This window comes from Sapajus apella, unplaced genomic scaffold (genome assembly GCF_009761245.1).
Source record: "Sapajus apella isolate SASKATOON/1434 unplaced genomic scaffold, GSC_monkey_1.0 scaffold30, whole genome shotgun sequence".
Lineage (NCBI taxonomy): Eukaryota > Metazoa > Chordata > Mammalia > Primates > Cebidae > Sapajus > Sapajus apella.
Genome location: NW_022436970.1, coordinates 7,735,881 through 7,756,484, shown reverse-complemented (window position 1 = coordinate 7,756,484; position 20,604 = coordinate 7,735,881). Strand labels below are relative to the sequence as shown.

Sequence of the window (20,604 nt, the reverse complement as noted above, 5' to 3'; positions counted from 1 at the left end):
GATCTAAAATGCCCCCCGGCACACAGATTTCATGATGCCCCTCCCCACTTTGTTTTCTCCTTTACCTTTTCACTCTCCAGCATACAATTTATTTGTTTATTATGTTGTAAGGACTAAACTCTGATTTTTTTTTTTTTAATCTTGCCCAAATTCCTATCTAAGGGGTGTGGGGAGTCATGCTCTACAAATCATAAATTCTCATCATTTTTTTTTTTATGGAGTCTCACTCTGTCACCCAGGCTGGAGTGTAATGGCATGATCTCAGCTCAATGCAACCTCTGCCTCCTGGGTTCAAGCAATTCTCTGCCTCAGCATCCCGAGTACCTGGGATTACAGGCACCTGCCACCATGCCTGACTAATTTTTGTATTTTTAGTAGAGATGGGGTTTCACCATCTTGGCCAGGCTGGTCATGAACTCCTTACCTCGTGATCCACCCACCTCAGCCTCCCAAAGTGCTGGGATTACAGGTGTGAGCCACTGTGCCTGGCCCAGATGGGTTTGATTTAACTCTATATATCATGATTTACTTTCCAACCTGGCTCTGCCATAACATTATGAGACAAGGAAGAAAATCAAAATATTCTACACCAAAACATGTTTTTTTTTTTTTTTTTTTTTTTTTTGTGGTATGAGATGGAGTTTTGCTCTTGTTGCCCAGGCTGGAGTGCAATGGTGCAATCTCGGCTCACTGCAACTTCTGCCTCCCAGGTTCAAGCAATTCTCCTGCCTCAGCCTCCCAAGTAGCTGGGATTACAGGCGTGCATCACCATGCCTGGCTAATTTTGTATTTTTAGTAGAGACAAGGTTTCTCCATGTTGGTCAGCTGGTCTCAAACTCCGGACTTCAGGTGATCTGCCTGTCTCAGCCTCCCAAAGTGCTGGGATTACAGGCGTGAGTCACCGTGCCTGGTCTTCTTTGCCGTATTTTGAAATGGCCCTGCAAAGCTGTTCTTTGTGGAGGAAAATTTGCATCTGTAAAGAATCTCTATTAACATAGCTAGATATTTTTCTTTCAGACCCTTTCTATCCTAAAGAGATTAACTAAGATCTGAATGGGAAACATTTGTCACCTATCATCTCTAAGGGCAGCTGCTCTAAGAAGAACTTTGGTCTCCACAATCTTTATCTTAACTGGAACTTTCCCTTTCTGTCTATCCCAGGTCTTTACACAAACTCTGCCAATTGTCAACCAGAAAATGTTTAAATTCACCTACAGCCTGGAAGCCTCTGCTTTGAGTTGTTCCGCCTTTCTGGACCAATATTTCTTAAATGTATTTGATTGCTGTCTCATGCCTTCCTAAAATGCATAAAATCAAGCTGCACCCCAACCACCCGGGGCACATGTTCTCAGGACTTCCTGAGGGCTATGTCATGGGCCATGGTCACTCATAATTGGCTCAGTATAAATCTCTTCAAATATTTTACAGAGTTCTACTCTTTTCGTTGATATTATCTGCTTCCTCCATTAGAATGTTAAGTTCTGTGAGGGCAGGAATTTGGGGTGTTTTCTCTATCCTAATTCCAGGTCCAGGTTCCTGGTACACAGTCCATACTCATTTTTTTGTATGAATTCATGAATGTGTGGATCTTATCTCGGTCCCCAGTGCTGGGGGCCCATCCTGATGGCCCTAGTTTTTCAAGACCTGGGATGCAGCCTTGATTCTCTGTCTCCCACACATGGGCAGTGCCCAGTCTCCAGGGCAATGCCAGATTCTCTCACCATGCTGCCTGCTGGCCTGAAGCTCTAAACACTGCCTGGTCCTAGCGGCCTTGATCCTGGAATTTCTCACTGAAGACTCTGCTGGGACGTGTTGTTGCCTGTTCCTCCTCTGACTCAAACTGTTTCTGCCCGCCCCAATGCTGGCCTCCGACCAGCCTTAAGAACTGGCCTATCCCAGTCTGCCCCAGTTAATTAACCTTCTCTGTGTGACAGCTTTACAAGACTGGACAGAAGGCAGAACACCCATGATGCTCTGTGAATTAAAATCCCAGCCGGTGGAAGCGAAAGACTAAGAATGGGAGTGGTTACTCCACACCATGATGAATGCTTGAATCCCCCAAGAATTGTTTCAAAAGCAGCTGAATAAAAGAGTTGAAAAATTTTGGAACAATTACTGATCCCTCAAATTAGCTTCTGAAGAGTAGTCTTTAAAGTCACTTTTGTATAATCGTAACATTTCTAGGCTGAATTTTCCTAGTAAAATCTTGGGATATTGTAACTCACCTTCCTTATTCCAACTCCTTGCCAACATCAGCATTTCTCTCTCTGTCTCTCTTTTGAGATGGAGTCTTACTCTGTTACCCAGACTAGAGTGCAGTGGTGCGATCTCGGCTCATTGCAACCTCCACCTCCTGGATTCAAGCGATTCTCCTGCCTCAGCCTCCTGAGTAGCTGAGATTACAGGTGCCTACCACCATGCCTGGCTAATTTTTGTATTTTTAGTAGAGACAGAGTTTCACCATCTTGGCTAGGCTGGTCTCGAACTCCTGACCTTGTGATCCACCTGCCTCAGCCTCCCAAAGTGCTGGAGCTGGGCATGGTGGCTCACTCCTGCAATTTCAGCACTTTGGGAGGCTGAGGCAGGAAGACGGCCTGAGGCCAGGATCAAGACCACGCCTGAGCAACAAAGAGAGACTCCAATCCAGAAAAAAAAGTACAAAACTTGGCTGGGCATGTTGGCATTCCTGTAGTCCCCCAGCTACTTGGGAGGCTGAGGCAGGAGGATGCTTGAATGTAGGATATCACACTTGTAGTGAGCCAGGATTTCGGCCACCACATTCCAGCCTGGGCAACACAGTAGGACCCTGTCTTGGAAACAAAAACAAAAAAAAAAACCTCTCCTTCCTGCCCTAAAGTTGAGGCTTAACATAAAGACTCTTGAAGTCTTCTACTTCAAGATTACCTTAGGCTTCTAAAACACGCATACGGCTTTCATTCCTTTCAGGTGTACAATAGAGGTTTTAGCTTGGGGGAACAAAGGGATAAGGATCAGTCAGATGGCTGTAGGAGGCGCGTTTTAATTGGGATCCTAGAGACAACTGATACTCATAAGCTTTATCTGTTTCTAGATGACCAATTTTCTGTATGTGCTTAAAGACAGTGCTTTTGGAAACCCCATCAACAGGATGTAATTGTGGAACATGACAAGGTGCACTTAGTTACACTGTGATTTTTATAGTAGGTTACCTAGAGTCCCCATTGGTTCACAGGGCTTCCTCTAAAAAAAAAAAAAAAAAGAAAAGAAAAGGAAAGAAAAGAAAAATCAGGCCGGGCGCGATGGCTCATGACTGTAATCCCAGCACTTTGGGAGGCCGAAGCAGGAGGATCACCTGAGGTCAGGAGTAGGACACCAGCCTAGCCAACATGGTGAAACCCCATCTTTACCAAAAAATACGAAAATTAGCCGGGGGTGTGGTGCGGGCCTGTAATCCCAGCTACTCGGGAGGCTGAGGCACCAGAATCACTTGAACCGGGATCGCATCATGGCACTCCAGCCTGGGTGAGACTCCGTCCCCGCCTCCCACCCTCCCCAAAAAAGAAAGAAAGAAATCTTGGCAGAAGCATTTCAATAAGCCACTCTGGGGAGTGATAATGGGAGTTCTTTCCAAGTGCAGCGGGAACCCGTGGGGATCACACTCAGCAGAGCCCTGCTGGGGGAGACCCGGGAACGTCCGCAGGCTGACGGTCACCAGAGCTCTAGAAGAGAGTTTTAGGTTTTCATTCTGCAGGGAAATCCTTTCAAAAGGCGCCAAAGGGCAGGGAACCATCTTCTACCAAGGGCCTTTCTCCTTCATTCTCCTATTTTGCGGTTAACTCATGAGGCGGGAGATTTTCTACTGGGAACAAGAAATTCTAAGCACGTCCCTTTTAAGGTGTGGAATAGGGTGAACCCCGAGGTTTCCGAGGGTTCGGGCTTCCATATAACCCCTTGGACTTGCATCTCCTTACTCCCCTGCTTCTTGTCCCCCATTCGAGGGACCCAGGTAGTGGAGTGTCTATTCGTGCCTCTTTGAAAGCGGGGCCCCACCCTGGCTGGGCTAGGTGAACTTTTAGGGGAAGCCAAAAAGTACTTGCGGTGACGGGGATGCAGGGCAGCATCTGGAAACCTGAGAATCTCAGCTACCTGCTCTCGCTGTCCAGGTCCGAGGCGCAGACTCGGGACCCCCCACCCGCCCACCACGGCCCGGACCCCCACCTCGGCCTCGCGCCTTCTCCCAGCGGCCTCGGCCTCCTTGCACACCTGCCGCCAGCTCAGGTGCCGCTTTCGCTCGGTAGAGAGACAGCGTCGAGGTCCTGGTCGAGGGTGGGCCCCGGGGGCAAAGCCGAGGGAGCACGCGAGGGAGGTTGGGCAGCCCCTCACCCCGGGGAGGTGGGCGATGCGGGACGGACGGGCAGCAGTCCCGAGCCCGCCGGGCTGGGGGCGGGGAGGAGGGGGTGGAGCCGCCGGGGAGGGCGGTGCCGCGGGGATCGGAGCCCAGCCTCTCCCCCCACCCCCTTCGGTGCCGGAGTCTCAGAGACACAAAAAGCTCCCGCTCGGTGCCGAGCGCCTGGCGGCGGTGTCCGACCGCGAACGCGGAGGGCGGCTGTGCAGGTGGGGGCGCCGCACGAAGAGCCGGGCGGGGCCGGAGCTGGGGTTGCAGGCGCCGCCGCCGCGCCGTTCGCGCCAGCCGGGTGGCTCGCGGCGGGAGGAGCTGCTGCCGCCGGCCAGGGGCGCGCGTCTGGCTGAGCGGGGCGGGCGCGCCAGGACCACCCGGCGATGCTGTCGCCGCCGCTGCCTCTGTAGAGAAGCGCCAGAGCCCGCCGCGGAGAAAGGTCGGTGAGTTTCGGTTTGTTTCTCTTCTTTGCCCGCTCGGGGTCCGGGGCAGACAGAGGGGCGCGCGGGGATGTCTGCGCCCCTACGGCGGCCGCGCCGGAGCCAGGGAAGCGGGAAAGGGCAGCTGCCGCCTGCTGTTACTGGGGGGATCTTCTGGACAGCGGATGGGGTGGCGGGGCCGCAAGGGTCCCGGGGAGGGGAGCGCGGGGTCCGGCGGGGCGTGGGGGAGGTGGTCTCGAGAGTTGCGTGTCTCCCGAGCGCTGGTGGAGTTGGGCGGGCGGCCGCGGCGGGGAGCGGCGCTGCCGGCGGCTCGGCAGAGTCCTCGGATGCCCCCTGGAGCTCCGGTCCGAGGGAGCTCGCTTCGTGCCCGCGCCGCGCGCGCCCCTGGGGGTGCACGTGCGTGTGCGCTTGCCCCAGCTGCGCTCCTGCCCGCACACACCCCGGCTCATCCCCTCCCAGTCCCCTTGTCTCACGCCTTCTCCACCCCTAGAAGTTGCCCCCGGGCCCCTCCCGGGAGGAGAGGGCACCGTGACGGGCCAGATATTGGGGGTCTTTTGTGCAGACTCACGCGCCTGCGGCGCTTGCTCCTGGAAGGACAGCGGCAGGACAAAGCCCGCTGGACTCGTGGGGCACTGCTCGGGAAGCGGCGGTCCCGGATCCAGCGGGGGGTGGGGGCATGGCGTGGGGAGCGCTGCCCGCGTCTGGAGAGAGTAGAGACATCGCCAAAACAGAGTGACAGTGACTTGATGAGGTGGCGGACAGGGCAAACGAAAGAAAGATGCTCGCGATTGCCGCGCTGTGTGTCTGCGCGGGTGACTAGGCGCCCCGCATTCCCATATGACCGGGTTACCTAGTAGATTTTGCCAGTGTGTCTTTGCCCAAAGATGCTATTCTCCACGCGCTGGGGCGTACTGTGTAGATGCTCTGCCACCAGAGGGGAACTCGTGGGCGGGGGAGACTGCGGAGGAGGGGGAGGTGGTTATTTATCCTATAGACACAATTAGGAGCCGTGACGCCCCCTTTTCGGCCGCCAGTCCTCAACACCTCAGCCGCCTTGCTCCACCTCCCTAGAGCACCCGCTCCAGCCCCGCCGGCCCGAGAGGGCGCTTGGATTTCCTTCTCCTCGGCGCGTATCTAACCCTTCCTGCATGTATTTCACTGCAGGCTGAAGAAAGCTCAGTCTCAATTGTGTTTCCTGCCTGTCAGCCTCTTGCCTCCCAAACGCATACCATTTCCACTTGATGTCATCACGCAGAAGGGGGTGAAAGAGACTCGGTGACAGATTCAGGTAACCCCCCAGCACCTGGGTAGCCGCCTGGGTGTCTCTGGGTCTTTCGGGCCGACAGTGCTGGTACAAGGCTGTCTGGGTTGTTTCTTCATCAACATCATTCCTATCTGTGAGAAGGTGTGGGGGCTGCTAAAACTCCTGGTTCCGAGAAAGAAATTGCAAATGACTTTATGCCTTCCCTTTGAAGAAGCCATTGGAGGCAGGGCAGGGTGAATTTGGGATTGTAGAAATCGCACCTGGTTTCCTTTGATGGGAATAATTAATACACAGGCAGTTGTATCTGAATGTGGGGTTTCCATAGATGCCTTCTTTCTTATCTGTAGTAGCATATTTAGGCTTCAGTCTAGAGGTGGGGTATCCTTTGTTGAAAAGGTATCATTGTAAGTCTGATTATACTTTTGCCTAGTGCTCTAATTGAGCGCTGGTCAAATGCAGTGACCTTCTTAGGAAATACTGTCTTTCTCCTTTCCCTTCGTTGTAATAGTGTTTGCGATATTAAGAGAGATGTGGTAGCAGTGAGTACTGGGAGGTGGAAGGGAGGGCTGTTGGGAGCAGCAGAAAGAGAACAGAGAAAACAGCTTGAGTGAAGTTTCCATTCAGATAGCCGTAAACCAGTAGCCTCATTCTGCATTTTGTCTTTAGGTTATTGGGCCTTTTCCAAAAACTCTGACCCGGTCTTTTCTTTCCAAGGATAGCTCTGTGTTAATGTCAACCTAACCAGATCTGGGGTTATCTTGATAAGAATGCAATGAAAAAACGTAACCTTCAGACTTAGGAGGACACCCCGGCATTAGCATTTTCTCCTAGAGGGCAGAGTCCTGCGCATCCTACACTAGTAGCAGGGAGTAAGAATGGTTATGGAAATGGACTTTCGATTTTTCTTCTAGGAGGACAGACTGCTGAGGGCCAAAGGCTCCTGGTATACTCTCTTTTACACTGCAGTAGCACCTTGGTATCTGTGACAGATTCGCTCTTCACCATTTTCCTCCAAATCCCTTGAAAAATGAAGTTAAAAACTTGATTTATTATTCATATTCATCTCTAAGGTAGTTTTGTTTTGGAAGGTGACCTTAAAGACACAGGTGACACTAGCCTTTATCCTACTACAAGCATTCAGGAATCACTAGGAAAAGTAGTTATCTAGTCCCAGTTGAAACAAAGGCAGTGCTTTGCAAAGAACAGATGAGTAATATGATGCTCAGATAGAGGTATTTTTGACAAGTAATTTTTATGTCAGCAATAATGCAGGGTGTGTACTCTTGCTGCAAGAAGAGAAACCATGTGATGAGATAATAGGGAATATAATAATGCAATAGAAACAAGGGTGTGTGTGTGTATGTGTTTAAATAGAAAGAATAAACACTTCACACACAAAATTCCACATGGCAAAACAGCAGCCTGCACATGTAAATGCACGTCCAAGAACAAAGATAGCCACAATGCAGTGTTAGGTTTCATTGTGGTTTTAAATTGTGTACAGTAATAAATCATAACAAGGTGTTCATTGACGTTTATTTTTTATTTTATAAGAAGGAGGCTTCCCATGCACAGATGTGTGCAGTAGTGTGTTTAGCTTTAGTCTGGAGGCTCCGTAGAGGTTATTAGACTGATCTTTGCCTCCAATGCCGGCTTCCTTTCTACAGTGCTCATTTATTCATTTAGCAGGTGTTTATTGGCACCTGATAGATAATGGACTCTGTGATAGATAATGGACTCTGTGATAGATAATGGACTCAAGGGGTTGGGGGTGGGTGTAGGGAGAGACCCAAAAGTGAACTCCCATAGGAGGATGGAGAAATAGAGACCTGATTCTAATTAAGTTCAGTGGAAGCTCAAGAGAGGTGGGATGGGACTTCTGAAGAGAGAAAATATGGTCATCCAGCCTCCACTTGAATGCTTTTTTCATTGAGGAGCTCACTGCTTCATAAATGGCTGTTCCTATTGTCAGAAGGTGGCCTTCTTATTGTAGCCTGTTAAGCTGAATTCCATACAGTTTGATTCTTTCGTTGCTGATGGTCATTCTGTTTTCATTTCTAATTCCTTCAGGTTGTTTGAACATGCCTATACTGTCCATGCCTTCTGCTTTTCAAGAGAGTGCTCAGTTCCTGATGAAGTTGAATTTTGAAACAAATGCTGCTTTTCTGTATTATCTGATTTAGAAAACAAATTGATGGGATGCTTTTGCAGGTGTTTCTCTTTTTTAAACAGGATGTACCAGCAGGATAGGTGATGTTATGCTGCAGTAACAAATCCCTCCAAGTCCCCATGGCTAAATACAGTTTCTTTCCTTCCCGTGCTGTGTCCAGTGTGGTTGGCAGTTGGACCCAGCTCATCATAGTCACTCAAGGACCCAAACTGAAGGAGCCTTGGTCTTGATGTGAGCTTGCAAGATCACTGCAGCATTGGGAAGGAAATGGTGCAGGGTCTTGCTCTAGCAATTATGTGATCCCACCCAGCGGTGAGTTCCATCACTTTGGCCAGGACTGGGCATATGACCCTATTTAATCATAATTCAATATTTCTTGTGCTGAAAAGGGAGAAGTGGATATGAGTGAGCACTACTAGTGACTTCCGTAGTGATCTGGTCTAAGGTGAGGTTAGAAAATGTGTCCTACGGGACCTAGCTCAGTGCTTGGTAGGTATTGGATGTTACATGAGTGTTGATTGAATCAAGAACCTGTAATTTACCACCTGTAAACTTACTGCACCAACCTGTAATTTACTAATATATGGTCCTATCTCAACCTGTAATGTACTAATATGTTGGTATGTTATTTACTAACATGGTTGTTCACTGGTCATCAAATGAAATAATTATAATCCTCTCTTTGCCTATTTCAAGTTCATGTTTACTCTAAAGCAACAGGCCATTAGGTATTTTCAAGGCTGATTCTAGGAGGTTTTGAGCTTAGCATTATGTAATAGAGAGGTGTTACTTGCAGACTTTCTCTTCCTCACCATCTGCCTCTTGTTTAAGGCTTCCTGAGTTTGTTTGGAATAGCCCAGGGTAGAAAAAGAGTGGCAATGGGCCTAGGGCCACCCAGGAGGTGGCCTCCTGCAGCAGACGCAGGGCAACAGATAAGATCTAAAGGGGGCAGGAATGTGTTTGGGGTAACCTTGGGTTACCCTTTTGTTACTTTGATGTTTAGAAAAAGCAGTTTGGACAAGAGGCTTTTTCTGGTCACAGGACTAGTAGAACACGCAGAGAGTTTGGGGACATTTGTGCTTTCATCAGCAACTGTGTTGACTAGGAGGGTGGTGAGTTTTAAAGTCTTCCTTGCCTCACTGTCCCTAAAAAGATTTGGATGCTATGGAATAGGCATTGCAAGGTGCTGTGGATTCAGCAGTTGGTGGTTGGCAGAGATCTTGCTTTGGGAAGAGCTGTTCACTCATGTATCTTTGTTCACATTGTGATAACTGCATGCACAGATTAGCATTTTAAAGATTTGATAAATACCTTAAGCATAAGCATAGACTTTAACAAAAATGATACTGCTTTTGGTTCAGTAATCACCTTGGCAAAGTCATTTTTTAAAAGATAGCTCTCTAACTGAGGAAGTGGTATGGTAAACTGACTGTGTCAGTCTCCAAGTCCCAGTGACTGAGGGGATATCAGTATCAACCTAGGGAGGTAGAGACCACCTGGCTTCATTCAAGTGATAAGATGTAGCACCCAAAGGGTTTCTGAATTGGGAGATGAGCAGCTGCGAAACCAGCAGGAAGAACCAGATATAGACCATCCAAGAACCCATTCAGGGTGCCTGGCGTTGGGCTGAGGGCCAGGCACAGACTGACGGAGAAGGAAAATGAAGCCCTGAGGGACTCATCTTGAACTATATTTGGGAAGCCCCAAAATGCATTTCTATATTTTCTCTGGCCTCTGAGTCCCTATCACTTAATGTTATATCCAAGTCGGCTGGTCAGGTAGAGGACACTTGTGGCATGGAAGTGGTTTCTTGCACTGCCCATCGTGATGTCACAGAAACCTAAAAGGAAGAAGGCGTTGGTTTTCCTGCTCCTTTCCCTGTGGCTTCAAGAGTTACACTGTGCGATCCAACAGTCTGATTCTATGATTGAAATCATAATTGAGATAAAGTTGGTAGAGATGCTTCTTAACTTACAATGGGGTTACATTCTCATAAACCCCTCATAAGTTAAAAATACCGTAAGTGGAAAATGCATTTAATACACCTAACCTACTGACATTATAGCTCAGCCTTACCTACCTTAAATGTACCCAGAGCATGCACATTAGCTTATAATGAGGGAAAAATTATGTAACAAAAAGGACATTTTGTGTTAAAGCATCACATATCTCATGTAGCTTATTGAATACTGTATGGAACATGAAAAACAGGTTGGTTGTATAGACACTCAAAGTACGGTTTCTACGGAACGTGTATTGTTGTCACACCATTGTAAAGTCAGAAAGTCATAGGTCATGGGTCAAACAGTTGTAAGTAAGGATCCATCTGTGCTTGTTCTATGCTTAAGGATTTTCTATTTCTAGTTGACTCACTGTCAGTTGTAGGATTTAAAGAGGGAGGCCTCAAGGAGTGTATATGTGACCTGGATCTCCTTTGGGCGGTTCTTGACGTCCATGGTTTCTTGGTCTAGATCATGTATGGCTGCAGAGGCCTGCACTACATTCTTTGTGGAGTTGTGAGGGGGCTGCTTGTGATGTTCTGGAAGTGGAGAGGATGCCTTCTTTACCCCTTGATGTATTTATGTCTGCATGAATAAAACTCATTGCAAATATCCTGCATGATGAAACTTACTCAGATGACACATAGACTTCCTGGGGTACCCACCTTTCATGCAAAGAAGGGGTTGAGCAAATGTAGATGTGCTGCTGGCAGGAGCAAAGTTCTGAGGAAGTGGCATCTCCAAATGCTGTGTTCTGTGCTTGTATTTTCTCTTTCTACAATCTCCTCTCCCCCCCCACTATCGCATTCCCACCTACCAGGAGGTGTAACTTTTCCTGCTCAGTTCTGATTTAAACATCCAGATAATCATACTTAGTGCACTCCTCACTGAGGTTTGACAAGAATTGATGAGATTTTGGGAAACGTTTTGACAGGTACTGTGGAAATAGGAAGGATTTTTTTTTGTTTTGTTTTGTTTTTGAGACAGAGTCTCTGTTGCCCAGGGTGGAATGGAATGGCGCAATCTCGGCTCACTGCAACTTCTGCCTCCTGGGTTCAAGCGATTCTCCTGCCTCAGCCTCTCTAGTAGCTGGGATTACAGCACCTGCCACCACGCCTGACTAAGTTTTTGTATTTTTAGTAGAAATGGGGTTTCACCGTGTCGGCCAGGCTGGTCTGGAACTTCTGACCTCATGATCCGCCCACCTTGGCCTCCCAAAGTGCTGGGATTACAGGTGTAAGTCACTGCACCCAGACGGGAGCATTCTTCTTAATATTGCTGTTCTCCTCATTAGCAGACTCACTGTTTCCCCTTAGTAATAGTTCCCACTGCCTCATCTTAGTCGAGAACTTTTGTTTCTCTCTGGGCTGTGGCAGTGGTCCCGCTCACTTTCTGGCTTTCTCACCCTCACTCCAGATTGCAAAATGCTGTCACTCTTAGACCACTAGGCCAATTAATCCTTCATTCCCTCCCTTAACGACTTCCAGTTGCTCTTGTGGGAGGACGCTCATATTCTTCAGTTTTGTTTTTTCACTTTTCCCTAGGTTGACCCCAAACTTCCATCCCAGCCTTGATTTTTACTCTGCCAGACTTTAAAACCACACATTAGCTGGGATGGTTAATCCGCTGTTTCCCTAAAATGGTTTTCATCACCTCTTTCTTATTCTAGCACATTCTGTGGCCTAAAATGTCCTCTTCCTTCGCCTGCCTCTATCCAATTGTTGAAGGCTCAGTTCAGCTCTCAAGTCTTCTGAAAAATTTAACTTGATCACGTTAACCTTAGCAATCCTTTATAATCCAAAGTTCTCTGGCAAATTGCCTCCTTTTATCATTTCATTCAACATTCATTCGTTCATTCTGCAAAGGGCACTTGTCATAGATTGTCTTGTATTATCACCTAAGTATCTTTTTCTTTCTGTTTAATTGCAAAGAACAGACATTCACTCAAGCGAGTTCACATAAAAGGAGGTGAATTGAAAAGATGTCCCAGGATGTCTTGTCATCAAGCCACATTTCTCAAGAGTTCCAGCGAATGGGACCTTCCCGTTATTTCTCACCCTGGACCTGCTTAGCTGCAGGAGAGGGTTGGGGGCACGGTTCCTTCCAAGGGGGCCTGCAGCTGGCTGAGGTAGCAATTATGACCTGTGGGATCTCAGTTCTCTTGCAAGCTCCTTAAAGATGAGGACCGGATGAGGTTTTACACCACTGTGTATTTGCCACCACGTTTGTACACAGGAAGGGCTCAATAAACAAATCACTGGTGACTCTTCGATGACACAGAAAATGATTTTGACTTACAGTGATAAAGGAATTTTAGACCCTTTTAGCTTGAAGGCTTAAAGGAAGTTAAGAAGAGAGAAACTTATTTTTAAGAGTTTCCCCTACTTGCATTCATAATGATTAAATGGTGAATCGAATTAGAATTACCAGGCTGCAGTGTGTATACCAGTGTTTGGGAGGTAAATGTTCTCAGTGAGGGTCATCATTCTGACAAAATTAGTTCTTATTGAAAGTCTGTTTTTCAACTTCCATTTGCCTGCAATTTTGCCCACAGTGGTGGGGGGGATGGGGAAGGAGAAAGCAAGCAAAAGTGGAAAATGCATTTGATACACCTAACCTACTGACATCATTGGTGACATATAACAAGCAGCTTTAGGACTTTGCAGCCCACCAGGCCACCCCACAATCTAAAGGAGCAGGCAGTGATGCCTGGTTTTGTGATGACTGGGTGTAGGTGCCCACTTCATCTCCCTTTAGAGTGAAAGGCTTCAATACCTTCGTGATATACATCTGTTTTAGCTCACTTCTTTTGATTTTGGAATACTCCTTGACATGGTAGAAACTCTTCTTTGATACTCGAAATGCTTGATCATTATGAGAGTGTTATTATGAAAGAGGGAAATATGTTCAGCTGCTTGCAGAAAATGACCAGAAATACATTAATATTAAAATCACGCTTGGCTGTGCGCAGTGGCTCATGCCTGTAATCCCAGCACTTTGGGAGACTGAGGTGGGTGGATCACTTGAGGTCAGGAGTTTTAGACCAGCCTGGCCAACATGGTGAAACCCTGTCTCTACTAAAAACACAAAAGTTAGCGAGGTGTGGTGGTGTGCGCCTGTAATCCCAGCTGCTCTGGAGGCCGAGGCAGGAGAATTGCTTGAACCCAGGTGGCGGAGGTTGTAGTGAGCTGAGATTGCACCACTGCACTCCAGCCTAGACAACAGAGTGAGATTCTGTCTCAGAATAAAATAAAATACTCTCAGTTTGAATAACACTCTCAGTTTGAAGGGTTATGAATGGGGCTGAGATAAATGTCTCAGGAACTATGTATTTGTTGTGATATTCTTTTGCAGTTGTGTTGCTCTGGGATAGGTTTGCAAATTGCTTCCTTGAAGGTTAGTAATATAAGATTAGAAGTGGTTGGTGAGCACGTGGACAAATTTGTGTACTTTGGAGAATTTACCCCTTTGTTGCATGAGACATAGGATTACTGCCATTGTAAGTGAGTAGTAGTTAATTTAACCATGCAGGGAAAGAGGTGCCTTAACTGGGAAAAATACTCCTCCATCCACTCCCGCTTTTTCACACTGGTACTTCAGAAACTGAAGGTACAGATCCATCTATTTGCTATGGTGGTGTGTAAAATAGCATTTGAAACACTGAGCATCAGGGATTTAAACCACTTATTGGACAAACAATTGCATTCATTGAATGTATTTGAATGGCCAGGCATGGTGGCTCATGCCTGTAATCCCAACACTTTGGAGGCTGAGACGGGCAGATCACCAGAGGTCAGGAGTTCAAGACCAGCCTGGCCAACATGGCGAAACCCCGTCTCTACTAAAAAATACAAAAATTAGCCAGGCTTGGTGGCGGGTGCCTGTATTCCCAGCTACTCTGGAGGCTGAAGCAGGGAGATTTGCTTGAACCCACTGGGTGGAGGTTGCAGTGATCTAAGATTGTGCCACTGGACTCCCCACTGAGCGACAGAGCAAGACTGTCTCAAAAAAAAAAAAAAAAAAATTGCATGTTGAATATTGAGTGCCTGTGTTTTACCAGGCACAATTCTAACAAAAATCCCTGCCTTCTAGCTTCCTGTATGTATTTCACTCATAATTAATTTGGTTTTCTTGTTTTTGAATTCAGAATGGCAAAGCTAAAAGGTAGAGAATAAAAGAAATGTATCTGATATTCTCTCAATTCTTGATACCTTGCCATGTACACCCATCTTACATGACTCTAATTCAGGTAAGTCATTATGAACTGGAAGTTTTAAAAAGTAAGATGGGTTTGGGTTTAAAATTCAAGTCTGCCATGTGACCTTGAGTGCACAAGGTCTGACTGAGCTTTGTTCTTCAGTGCAAAATAGGGAAGAACCAACCTCACTGAGTTATTGTGAGAACAGGAGAGACTTATATATAAAGTGCTTAGGGTGTTGCCCTCCACAATGTAAGACTATATGAACGGCAGCTGTTACTAACATCATTGTATCCAGGATCTACCATCCACCAATCACTGGGTTCAGTTCTGGAACTATCTGGATGAATAGGCATGGTCTAACCTGAAGAAGCTCTTAAGCTAGCCTGGGAGGTAACGCCATCCAAATAACTCCAGCCTTCAGCATTTACATGGGAGTTTCTGTTGTCAGTCATTATTATCGGCGTCTTTTGGTTAGAAAGTCTTTGTAAAGCTTTGTTTAAGTGGCTCTGACTTTAAAATGATAGGCCTTCTCAGGAGTAAGCGGGAAAAAGCTGGAAGCAAATGGAGGAGAGGAGTCAGAGAAAGGGTTCTGACCAGCCCACAGGCAACCTGAGGCTTCCTTAAAGGAGATTAGTCTCCTTTCTCCTGTGGCCTCACTCTTCCCAAGTGAAATGAAGGACATCCTCTTCCCCAGGGTCTGCTTTCTTGGGAATAGAGTGACCCCCAAATTTGCCCATGACTAAAAGCATACCTGGGTCAGGGAACTTTCCATTTTAAAATAGTCCCAGAAAAAGTGGGTGAGCTGGTCCCCTCCAGTCTTGCTCTGATTGTCGTTTGGCATCCTGCAGTGGCCTTAGTAGACACTAACGTTGCTATTAGAGACACAACCATCCTGAAAGAGAGGCAGGAGCAAATGGGCAGCATAAGATGGGAGAAAGCATCATGGCTTTGTCAACCCCTTTATTTAGGAATCCGCTTTTTGGAATGGGGTATTTATTACTATTACTAAAAGGAAGAGATCTGTTTAATAAAGGCAAGATAACTAGGCTATACAATATAAAGTTAATGAGACCTTTTAGAAATTCTTCTTAAAAAGGGGTAGCTGCTCAGGGCTTGGCACACAGTAGGCACTGAGTAAAGACTTACTGAAATAGTGGCATTATTTATGCTTCAGAAATAATTTTGAAAGCTGCGTAGAGAAGTGCAAGGGGCCTCTGAGACCTGCATTCCAGTACACGTTGAGTGGCTGAGCACTGGGATTTGAATCAGTCTGCGCCTCACTCTTCTGGGCCCTTCCATTACTCATTTGAAAATGCACACATCTAGATACGCTCTGGGTTTCTAGAGCTGATACTTGAGTGTGTGTGTGTACGAGCTTACGCTCTTCCTGGCTGTGTTTTTTTTTTTATTTCTGGTGGAACCGCGTGATTCTAGCAGACAAGTTGCTTTGTCTTGTGTTTGAAGCTAGGATGCCCCTGGAAGGTGCCCATGTTGTAAACATAATGGTAGTGTGGGCTGGGTGGAGGGGGGCACTGTGTACTCAGCACCCAGTGTTTTTTTTCCAGAGATTCCAGAGGGATTTCGTGGTGGGTCTGTAACACCAAATGGGGATTGGGAAGGGAACCAGGCCTGGCTCCACTCTAGAGTAGAGATCTTAGCGATTTTAGGGCTCCAATTTGCCAGCATTTCGCCTCTCTCTGAGTCTCCATTACTAACATGTGAGATTGATGGAGACTGATAAGGCCCTTAGCCAAGCCACCAGTTCTTCTAGTATTTAGCTGATGTCTCAAATGATAACCCTTTGTGCTGTCTTTCTCCTTGGAACCTTCCCAAATTGCCAGGAACAGTGATTAGTTTGTTGGTTGCCAGTTCTGCAAACCTCATGCATAGAGCACCTGAAGGCAATTGCCAGAGACTCGTGTGCCTCTATCCCATGTAATCATCAAGCACACCAAGATACTGTATTCACCGTGTTCCTGGCAAGCCAGATTTCTTCATAGTCCATTACTTCACCAGATAAAAAGGCAAATGACTTGTTTTTGGAAGGGGAATCTTATAGGCAAACAGGATGCGTTTAATAGTCTATTTTTACACACAAAGTGCTAAATATTAGTACAAGGAGTTAGTTTCTCTGCAGATTAAGTACAGGCCAATCTATGTTTTGGATTTTGGATTTTTTTGAATTTGTAATATAATGCATTATACTTAACATTCAAACATTATATTTACTGCTTGAGCATTCCACCTTGGAAAATCCAAAATCCAGAATGTTCCAGTGAGCATTTCCTTTGAATGTCATGTTGGCACTCAAAAAGTTTCTGATTTTGGAGCATTTCGGATTTTTGAATTTGAATGCTCAACTGTAAGTTTTCTTTTTTCCAACAGGGGCATCAGATCTATTAAAAATTAACTGTTCATACACCTTGTGTCTTAAAATAATAAGTTATTTAAGAATTTCATCACAAGGCAGTCCACACTGCCCTATAAGAAGTCTGTTAATTAACAAGGAAAAATATTTTACTGGGAAGGAAATAAGGGTATGTCCGATTTCACCCCAAATTTATTTCATCTTATTTGTAGAACTTGTTCATGGAGAGGCCAAATCCTTTCTTTGTGCTCCTTAATATAACATTCCTTTGGGATCAAATCTACTTTGCAATGAAGATTGAAAAATGGACACCATCTAGACAATTTAGAATTCCTTATAAATTAGGAGCACAGTGATAATCAATTTGGATTCTAAACCTGATTCAGCCTAGTTCTAGTTGCTTCAGCATTCATTTGATTCCATGTCTTTGACTATTGCAAAGGGCAACAGTATTAGCTTCTGTTTCCATTTTTTAGTAAAGGTGAATGTGATTTTACTGAGACAAAAACCCTAGAAATGGGTGGTTTGCATGCAATCTGGAATCCTCATCTCCCCATCAGAGGAAGCTGTTCTGAACAGGTTCATTGTCCTCTGGGTTCTGGAGTCTGCTTTCCTCATTTTTATTACTCCCCCGAGATTCTGACTTGTAAAGAAACAAATTTCTTCCTTTTATGAGGCTTTTTAGTGCCAGGTGACTGGTGTCGTTCGATATAATCTATAGTACTTAACAGCTAAATACACTTTGTTTCCCCAAAGCTGATCACAGTGAAAATAAGAAAACTAGAGGGAGAAAGCTGGGCACAGTGGCTCACGCCTGTAATCCCAGCACTTTGGGAGGCTGAGGCGAGTGAATCACCATCATAATGGTCAGGAGTTTGAGACCAGTCTGACCAATATGATGAAATCCCATCTCTACTAAAAATACAACAATTAGCCGGGTGTGGTGGCATACGCCTGTAATCTCAGCCCCTTGGGAGCCTGAGACAGGAAAATCGCTTGAACCGGAGAGGCAGAGGCTGCAGTGGACCCAGATCGCACCATTGCACTCCAGGACAACAGTTTGGGGGAGGACGAGTGAGTAAAGAGAAGAATGGGGGTAAAGAATTGTGTAGGTGTATGGTATTTTTACAATTCAATTTCAGCTTCAAAATCAAGAACTGTTGTTTACATGGTGGTGTTGGCTTCATAATTAAAAACATTTTGCCCAATGCAAATTGAAGTTATTATTAATAATATTTTACAAAATGACATGGAAATTTATCAGATATTTTCCTTCCCTAACTATCTTGGATTCCACAATGTATTTCATGACAGCCAAAAGACAGTTTGGGAGAGTGGGGGAGATAAGTAGCACAAATAGAATAGTAGACAGTGTTTATGATGAGCATCTGTGCTTTCAGTATAACGTGCTTTAATCACGTTATCTGGGAACTTGGAAAGGCCAGGCCACTTGTCCAAGGTTACATGGCGAGTTTGTACTGGAGCTGGAATTGGCATATGTGATCCTGGGCAGTCTGGCTTGAGCCCATACTCTTAACTGCCTGTGAGCCACACTCACAACTGCGATTAAGGATCAAAAGCATTTTGAACACTGGTTCAGTGTAACATAATTTAGGAAGAGATCCGACTTCTTTGCTGAGCTGTCTTTGGGAACAAAGATGGACAATTTTGGCCACCCATCTGTTGAATGTATTTGATGTTGACTTAGAGAACGGGTTGTTTGAAAGCATGGGTATCAAGTTTGTTGGGAAAATTGCAAAGAGATTTCTGACTATTACCTGAGCTTTGTCCTGTGCTAATTCAGGTTTCTGTGAAGTCAGGTGGTATGAATTGTTTCTGGAAGGGCCACTTAACTGAAAACCAGTGTATGTAGTTGTGTGAGAGATTCTGTCAGATGCTGGGAGCTTAGGACTTTTGTGAATACACTGCTAAAAAGCTATGAGCAAATTTTTTTTTTTTTTTTTTGAGATGGAGATTTGCTCTCGTTGCCCAGGCTGGAGTGCAATGGTGTGAACTCTTCACCGCAACCTCTGCCTCCCGGGTTCAAGCGATTCTCCTGCCTCAGCCTCCTGAGTAGCTAGGATTACAGGCATGCACCACCACACCTGGCTAATTTTGCATTTTTTAAGTACAGATGGGGTTTCTCCATGTTGATCAAGCTGGTCTTGATCTCACGACCTCAGGTGGTTCGTCCACCTTGGCCTGCCAAAGTGCTGGGATTACAGACGTGAGCTACCACATTCATACTCCAAAAAATGTTTTTATGATCTTCCCTCCCTAGTTACTGTTTTCCCCTAACCCCATACCAGAAAGTAGAATAAATCATATTTTGTATTCTCATTCCTTTGTTTAATTCCCTTTTCCCCGAAAACCCCTTCGCTGTACCCTTCCCCTCTGCCTTCCCCCAAAACACAGCACAGTGATGGGAAGCTGTAAGTACCATCTATACATCCCTCGATATCTATGGGACATTGATTCCAGGAACCCCCTTAGAAGCCAAGATCCATGCATGCTCAAGTCCTTGATATAAAATGCCATAGTTTTTGCATATAACCTATGCACTTCCTCCTGTACAAGTTAAATCATCATGAGATTACTTATAATGCCTAATACAATGTAAATACTATGTAAATATAATATAAATATGTTATAAATGTAAGCGCAATGTAAATATCAGTTGTTATACTGTATTGTTTAGCAAGTAATGACAAAATGAAGAAGTCTGTACACATTCAGTGCAGAGGTAACCATTTATTATTATTTTTTCTGAATATTTTTGATCCACAGTTGGTTGAATCCACCGATGTGGGACCCAGATATGGAGGGCACACTGTAGTACTTTCTTCAATATTTCATTTCATTTCACTTGCCCTATTGATCCTCCTCTGGCTCCGTCAGGTGGACTTACTTTTCCTTCCATTTGTTCGTTGTAATCCCACTTACCCTGTGAGTGATAATTCTGCATATGATTGCCTCTATTGTAAATTCTTCAGCTATAGGAACTACTGTCATCTGAATGTACGTGTCCCTCCAAAATTCATGTGGGAACTTAAACTCCAAGATGATGGTATTAAGAGCTGGGGCGTTTAGGAGTTGATGAGGCTAGGAAGGCTCTGCCTTTGTGAATGGGATTAACGCCTGAAAAGGCTTCAGAGAACTGCTAGGCCCTTCCATTTCTCCTGCCACCTTGTAAGGACACAACAATAAGATGTCATCCTGGAAACGGAGACTTCTCACTAAACGCTGAATCCACTGGTGCCGTGATTTTGGATTTCTCAACTTCCAGAACTGTGAGAAATAAATATTTATTATTTATAAATCACCCAATCACAAGTATTTTGTTGTAGCAGCACAAGCAGATTAAGACGGAAATCTTGTCTTGTTCAGGAGTTTGGATGAATAAATGGAGGTTCAAACAAGCAAATGAACAAACGAATGATTAACACATGAGTTTGTTGGGATTGCTCAGGGTGCATGTTAGTGGATAATGGTGTTAGACCTTAGCATGGACATGTGACTGTGGTGGAGGCTGGCTAGATGCTCACCAGAATCTCTGCGTTTTGACCTCTGGGGCTGGATAATTCTTTATTGTAGGAAGACCATCCTGTGCACTGTGTCCAGCTGAATGCCATTAGGTGTCAGTTGTTCCAGTTCAAAGATGTCCCCAGACATTGCCAGATGTCCCCTAGGGGATAAAATTGCCCCTAGCTGACAATCACTCTACCATACCACCTTCTGCACCTAGGTGGGGCCATGTGATTGGCTCTCACCAATGGTATGCATATG

At 45.7% G+C, this 20,604-nt stretch overlaps 1 protein-coding gene across 3 annotated transcripts in view; it reads left to right on the top strand.

The window, feature by feature from the left end:
* The first annotated feature begins 4,727 nt into the window (after positions 1 to 4,727).
* Positions 4,728 to 20,604, top strand: part of RNF152 (ring finger protein 152) — an 80,776-nt gene continuing 64,899 nt past the window's right edge. Inside the window, exons 1-2 of one of the 3 annotated variants that reach the window (XM_032293657.1) lie at positions 4,728 to 4,814; positions 5,980 to 6,103. The gene's annotated coding sequence lies outside the window, so the exon portion shown is untranslated. Of the gene's footprint in view, positions 4,819 to 5,979; positions 6,104 to 20,604 lie in introns of all 3 variants that reach the window. The other 2 variants (XM_032293658.1, XM_032293659.1) reach the window with 2 other exon arrangements.